Source organism: Schistocerca serialis, unplaced genomic scaffold (genome assembly GCF_023864345.2).
Source record: "Schistocerca serialis cubense isolate TAMUIC-IGC-003099 unplaced genomic scaffold, iqSchSeri2.2 HiC_scaffold_1234, whole genome shotgun sequence".
NCBI lineage: Eukaryota > Metazoa > Arthropoda > Insecta > Orthoptera > Acrididae > Schistocerca > Schistocerca serialis.
This window is the reverse complement of record NW_026047441.1, coordinates 190001-197500: the sequence shown is the minus strand read 5'-3', so window position 1 is coordinate 197500 and position 7500 is coordinate 190001. Positions and strand designations below refer to the sequence as shown.

The following is a 7500-nucleotide window of genomic DNA, read 5'->3' as shown; positions in this document are numbered from 1 at the left end:
CCACAAAACATACCGCCATCTGTAGGTCTCCCTCAGCATGAGCTCCTGCAACGACGATACCGCCATCTATGGGACGCCAAGCCGACTAAGACATCGATGGGCCCACAGTGCCCATCTTTCGACGCCACCCACAAAGCATGCAGCCTCTGTCGACCACAGCACCCATACGCCAGTGCCTCTGCCGCACGAAGTCGTGGACCGGCAATCACACCACCTGCACCCGTTCGTGCCCCACCCCAACCGCCCAACTCGCATCGCCAGCGGATGAACGGCGGACGTTTCCCGCACTCGTAAGGTGCAATTCACACCTATAACATGCGTTTCATGAAGAGATATTTCCAATATGCGACATTCCCGCTGTCCCTATTCATGAGCTGCGAGCTGTACCACGTACAAGCTACAGACGCGATCGCATTGCTCACTGTACGGATTCTCATGCTGAGCCATCAGCTAGGAAGCGCCCCATCCATGTCGGCACCCGTGGGCGTTGCACTCGCAGTCGCAAAAAACGCTGGGCAAATATATATCTCGGAAGAGTAACGACAGTCCGAGCCTCCTGGCGTTGCACTCGCAGCCGCAAAAAAACGCTGGGCACATATATGTCTCGGAAGAGTAACGACAGTCCGAGTCTCCTGCGTGGGAAGAGTCTTTCTAGGCCCTGACCCACGGGAAGGGTGTAGCTTCCCCCATCCCGGACATTTGACGTCGTCACACTACCGGTATTGACTAATAGACTGATTGCTGATAATCATTAGCCATACACTGGGGGAAACGGCCGACAGGGGCGGCAACATAGTGGAGCCGCAGTGTCACTAATGTACAGAGATAGAACAGTTTCGACTGGAACTAGAGTAACCGTATACACGGCACTGATTAGTAATAGATGCAGAGCCATCAGAATACAGATAATATATACAACCGTCCCTATACATGCTGAAAGACTCTGCACACAATGAGAACCACACGTCAGCCAGACACTCTTATCACACACTACTCTCTTATCACACACAATATCTAACCACCAGCATGGAAGAACATCCAGTGCATCCTCTCCGCCACATGACACAATCCACACTATCATTACCAGACCGGGAGGTCCACCCAGAAAACACAATATCCCACCCTTCCGACATCCGCACATTGCTCAGCTAAGCCACGAACACCCACACATGTCCTACACAGTGGTGCACCCAACATCACAATACTGCCTCCTGTCACAGCACACAAACAATGGCAGGAATGAAAGACACAGATCTGCCACAACCATGGAATCGGAGCGCCGCCTGTCATGAGCCAAAAGTGCATCCTGACGTGACAAATCGGATAATACCGCAGGCATCCAATTACGATAATCACTATCAACGAACCTGCCGCCCCCCCCCCCCAATACACCTTTCCCTACAACAATGTGTATCTGAACCTACGCTATATCGTACCTTAACCTAACCTATATCGTACCTTAACCTAACCTATATCGTACCTTAACCTAACCTATATCGTACCTTAACCTAACCTATATCGTACCTTAACCTAACCTATATCGTACCTTAACCTAACCTATATCGTACCTTAACCTAACCTATATCGTACCTTAACCTAACCTATATCGTACCTTAACCTAACCTATATCGTACCTTAACCTAACCTATATCGTACCTTAACCTAACCTATATCGTGCCTTAACCTAACCTATATCGTGCCTTAACCTAACCTATATCGTGCCTTAACCTAACCTATATCGTGCCTTAACCTAACCTATATCGTGCCTTAACCTAACCTATATCGTGCCTTAACCTAACCTATATCGTGCCTTAACCTAACCTATATCGTGCCTTAACCTAACCTAATTTGTGCCTTAACCTAACCTAATTTGTGCCTTAACCTAACCTAATTTGTGCCTTAACCTAACCTAATTTGTGCCTTAACCTAACCTAATTTGTGCCTTAACCTAACCTAATTTGTGCCTTAACCTAACCTAATTTGTGCCTTAACCTAACCTAATTTGTGCCTTAACCTAACCTAATTTGTGCCTTAACCTAACCTAATTTGTGCCGTAACCTAACCTAATTTGTGCCGTAACGTAACCCATGTTGTGCCGTAACGTAACCCATGTTGTGCCGTAACGTAACCCATGTTGTGCCGTAACGTAACCCATGTTGTGCCGTAACGTAACCCATGTTGTGCCGTAACGTAACCCATGTTGTGCCGTAACGTAACCCATGTTGTGCCTTAACCTAACCCATGTTGTGCCTTAACCTAACCCATGTTGTGCCTTAACCTAACCCATGTTGTGCCTTAACCTAACCCATGTTGTGCCTTAACCTAACCCACGTTGTGCCTTAACCTAACCTACGTTGTGCCTTAACCTAACCTACGTTGTGCCTTAACCTAACCCATGTTGTGCCTTAACCTAACCCACGTTGTGCCTTAACCTAACCCATGTTGTGCCTTAACCTAACCCATGTTGTGCCTTAACCTAACCCATGTTGTGCCTTAACCTAACCCATGTTGTGCCTTAACCTAACCCATGTTGTGCCTTAACCTAACCCATGGTGTGCCTTAACCTAACCCATGGTGTGCCTTAACCTAACCCATGTTGTGCCTTAACCTAACCCATGTTGTGCCTTAACCTAACCCACGTTGTGCCTTAACCTAACCCACGTTGTGCCTTAACCTAACCCACGTTGTGCCTTAACCTAACCCACGTTGTGCCTTAACCTAACCCACGTTGTGCCTTAACCTAACCTACGTTGTGCCTTAACCTAACCCATGTTGTGCCTTAACCTAACCCATGTTGTGCCTTAACCTAACCCATGTTGTGCCTTAACCTAACCCATGGTGTGCCTTAACCTAACCCATGGTGTGCCTTAACCTAACCCATGGTGTGCCTTAACCTAACCCATGGTGTGCCTTAACCTAACCCATGGTGTGCCTTAACCTAACCCATGTTGTGCCTTAACCTAACCCATGTTGTGCCTTAACCTAACCCATGTTGTGCCTTAACCTAACCCATGTTGTGCCTTAACCTAACCCATGTTGTGCCTTAACCTAACCCATGTTGTGCCTTAACCTAACCCATGTTGTGCCTTAACCTAACCCATGTTGTGCCTTAACCTAACCCATGTTGTGCCTTAACCTAACCCATGTTGTGCCTTAACCTAACCCATGTTGTGCCTTAACCTAACCCATGTTGTGCCTTAACCTAACCCATGTTGTGCCTTAACCTAACCCATGTTGTGCCTTAACCTAACCCATGTTGTGCCTTAACCTAACCCATGTTGTGCCTTAACCTAACCCATGTTGTGCCTTAACCTAACCCATGTTGTGCCTTAACCTAACCCATGTTGTGCCTTAACCTAACCCATGTTGTGCCTTAACCTAACCCATGTTGTGCCTTAACCTAACCCATGTTGTGCCTTAACCTAACCCATGTTGTGCCTTAACCTAACCCATGTTGTGCCTTAACCTAACCCATGTTGTGCCTTAACCTAACCCATGTTGTGCCTTAACCTAACCCATGTTGTGCCTTAACCTAACCCATGTTGTGCCTTAACCTAACCCATGTTGTGCCTTAACCTAACCCATGTTGTGCCTTAACCTAACCCATGTTGTGCCTTAACCTAACCCATGTTGTGCCTTAACCTAACCCATGTTGTGCCTTAACCTAACCCATGTTGTGCCTTAACCTAACCCATGTTGTGCCTTAACCTAACCCATGTTGTGCCTTAACCTAACCCATGTTGTGCCTTAACCTAACCCATGTTGTGCCTTAACCTAACCCATGTTGTGCCTTAACCTAACCCATGTTGTGCCTTAACGTAACCCATGTTGTGCCTTAACGTAACCCATGTTGTGCCTTAACCTAACCTATAATGTGCCTTAACCTAACCTAAAGTGCGCCGTAACCTAAACTATATTGCGCCTTAACCTGACGCACGTTGTCGCTGAACCTGCTCTGTAATTGTTATGCAACCCGTTAAAGTAGTGTAGTGTTGCCTAACCGCAACCCTCGCAATATAGTTCGCTACTCGCACTGCCCGGTCCCCTGTGTATCGCGTCATGTTAAACACCTTGCAGGTGTTGCTGACTTTCCACATGCTCCTGCTATACACTGTAGTGTGGATAGCAGCAGGACGTACATGCCCCCCCCCCTTCCCCCCTGCCTTCGCAAGCTGGTCGGTGAGAAGTTTGCATGTTCAATGCCCTTCGCATGCCGACGTACTCAGCCTACGTTGTGGTACGGCCTGTCACCTGTCCGCCGATGTACGCAAAACCCACAAACTGTACTGCACATTGCTCCGTATGTACTGAATGATACATCGTGGCCCATGTGACCGTATGACGACAGCGCCTAGCAACGGCGGACCATACAGTCCAAATATTGTGCACGCAGCTACGTGTCGTCTCCCTATAAGAGCTGGATTGCAGTGTGGTACGCCATACAGACGTGTGGGAGGAACGGACGCCCTGGATGGCGATCAGCATGAGCAGTCTGTTGATGTAGTGGAGCGTGTATTCGGACGTAGTCGTCTCTTCTCACACACCGTGATAGCATGTTGCACCGCGTTCCACATCTGCGACATGCTGCAGAGGCGGGCTGACAGTCGTTCGCGCAATGGACACCGCATACGTACGGGGTCTACCTTCCACGTGTTCTCTAGGCGTGCACATGTTGTTGCGTCTATGTGGGCAGACGTAGTGTGTTGTGACACCTGACACAGGCATGCAATACTCGTTGCAAATGGCGATGGACGTGTACGTTTGCTGGTGACGTTACGCAAATGAACAACCGGTAACCCGTTGTGGTGCGGTTGTTCTCGCTAGAGGTGAATCAGTGTTGGCGACGATCGGTCGAGCTATTAACCGGTTGTTTCAGGGATACCCACCATGCCCACGAACGTGAAAGGGGACCCACCATGCCCACGAACGTGAAAGGGGATCTGGGTGTGAGGCGATACGCGGCGGTGGCTGGGTGGGACCGTCCCCGGCCGGTGAGGGGGGGCCGCCCGGCGTGCTGGCAGCGCGGTGCGTGGGCGCACGCGCTACAGCCGGCTGGTGGGGGCGGCCGGTGGCAGGCGCGCCGGCCGACGGACGCGGCAGGCGGCGCAGCTGCGCGCCGGCGCCCCCTGCTCGCGGCGCCTTGCGGCCAAAGTAGGTCCTCGCGGGCCCGGTGCGAAGCGCGGTGGCCATCTGCAGTGTGCTGGTCCGATTGAGGACTTTGTGCGCTGAGGATGCGCCGCCGCCCGGCGCTCGGCGCCGCGACGCCGTCTGCTGCTCGGTCGCCCCAGCGGTTCTCGCAGGTGGTTTGTATCGCAGCTGTGCGGACGTGTTGGCGCGTGCGCTGTGCTGGGAGAGTTCGCTTCGGCACCCAAGTAGGGCTTTTGTCCTTCTGTGGCGCTGGCGTTGGAGCTGCCGGTCACCGTAGGTGGCGCGTGTTGTCTCCCGCCGGCAATGCCACGACAGCACGCTCCCGGGCCTCTGTCGGCAGCGGCAAGCTCAGTTGGGAGCACGGGTGGTCGCACCTAAAGCGTCTACTCGCCTAACTCCGGGCGATTGCGCCTCTCTCGAACCCGACCAAGTACTTAGGACGGCGCTGCGCGCCGCCGGGACCTGAGAGGGTTTCGAGGTGTGTTGTGCAGGGGAGCTCAGCCTCCTCCTGTTTGCAGAATAATTGAGCGGACGCTTGCGTGTTCGCGCGGGCCCCCGGGACACACTCCCGGGCGGCCGGCTGCTCAGCTCTAGTTGACGCAGCTCCCTGGTTGATCCTGCCAGTAGTCATATGCTTGTCTCAAAGATTAAGCCATGCATGTCTCAGTACAAGCCGCATTAAGGTGAAACCGCGAATGGCTCATTAAATCAGTTATGGTTCCTTAGATCGTACCCACGTTACTTGGATAACTGTGGTAATTCTAGAGCTAATACATGCAAACAGAGTCCCGACCAGAGATGGAAGGGACGCTTTTATTAGATCAAAACCAATCGGTCGGCTCGTCCGGTCCGTTTGCCTTGGTGACTCTGAATAACTTAGGGCTGATCGCACGGTCCTCGTACCGGCGACGCATCTTTCAAATGTCTGCCTTATCAACTGTCGATGGTAGGTTCTGCGCCTACCATGGTTGTAACGGGTAACGGGGAATCAGGGTTCGATTCCGGAGAGGGAGCCTGAGAAACGGCTACCACATCCAAGGAAGGCAGCAGGCGCGCAAATTACCCACTCCCGGCACGGGGAGGTAGTGACGAAAAATAACGATACGGGACTCATCCGAGGCCCCGTAATCGGAATGAGTACACTTTAAATCCTTTAACGAGTATCTATTGGAGGGCAAGTCTGGTGCCAGCAGCCGCGGTAATTCCAGCTCCAATAGCGTATATTAAAGTTGTTGCGGTTAAAAAGCTCGTAGTTGGATTTGTGTCCCACGCTGTTGGTTCACCGCCCGTCGGTGTTTAACTGGCATGTATCGTGGGACGTCCTGCCGGTGGGGCGAGCCGAAGGCGTGCGACCGCCTCGTGCGTGCTCGTGCGTCCCGAGGCGGACCCCGTTGAAATCCTACCAGGGTGCTCTTTATTGAGTGTCTCGGTGGGCCGGCACGTTTACTTTGAACAAATTAGAGTGCTTAAAGCAGGCAAGCCCGCCTGAATACTGTGTGCATGGAATAATGGAATAGGACCTCGGTTCTATTTTGTTGGTTTTCGGAACCCGAGGTAATGATTAATAGGGACAGGCGGGGGCATTCGTATTGCGACGTTAGAGGTGAAATTCTTGGATCGTCGCAAGACGAACAGAAGCGAAAGCATTTGCCAAGTATGTTTTCATTAATCAAGAACGAAAGTTAGAGGTTCGAAGGCGATCAGATACCGCCCTAGTTCTAACCATAAACGATGCCAGCCAGCGATCCGCCGCAGTTCCTCCGATGACTCGGCGGGCAGCCTCCGGGAAACCAAAGCTTTTGGGTTCCGGGGGAAGTATGGTTGCAAAGCTGAAACTTAAAGGAATTGACGGAAGGGCACCACCAGGAGTGGAGCCTGCGGCTTAATTTGACTCAACACGGGAAACCTCACCAGGCCCGGACACCGGAAGGATTGACAGATTGATAGCTCTTTCTTGATTCGGTGGGTGGTGGTGCATGGCCGTTCTTAGTTGGTGGAGCGATTTGTCTGGTTAATTCCGATAACGAACGAGACTCTAGCCTGCTAACTAGTCGCGTGACATCCTTCGTGCTGTCAGCGATTACTTTTCTTCTTAGAGGGACAGGCGGCTTCTAGCCGCACGAGATTGAGCAATAACAGGTCTGTGATGCCCTTAGATGTTCTGGGCCGCACGCGCGCTACACTGAAGGAATCAGCGTGTCTTCCTAGGCCGAAAGGTCGGGGTAACCCGCTGAACCTCCTTCGTGCTAGGGATTGGGGCTTGCAATTGTTCCCCATGAACGAGGAATTCCCAGTAAGCGCGAGTCATAAGCTCGCGTTGATTACGTCCCTGCCCTTTGTACACACCGCCCG

At 51.7% G+C, this 7500-nt stretch overlaps 1 non-coding gene across 1 annotated transcript in view; it reads left to right on the top strand.

The window, feature by feature from the left end:
* Positions 1–5752: 5752 nt before the first annotated feature.
* Positions 5753–7500, top strand: part of LOC126436291 (small subunit ribosomal RNA) — a 1909-nt gene continuing 161 nt past the window's right edge. Inside the window, exon 1 of the ribosomal RNA XR_007580566.1 lies at positions 5753–7500. This exon is cut by the window's right edge and continues 161 nt beyond it. This is a non-coding gene — a ribosomal RNA (small subunit ribosomal RNA).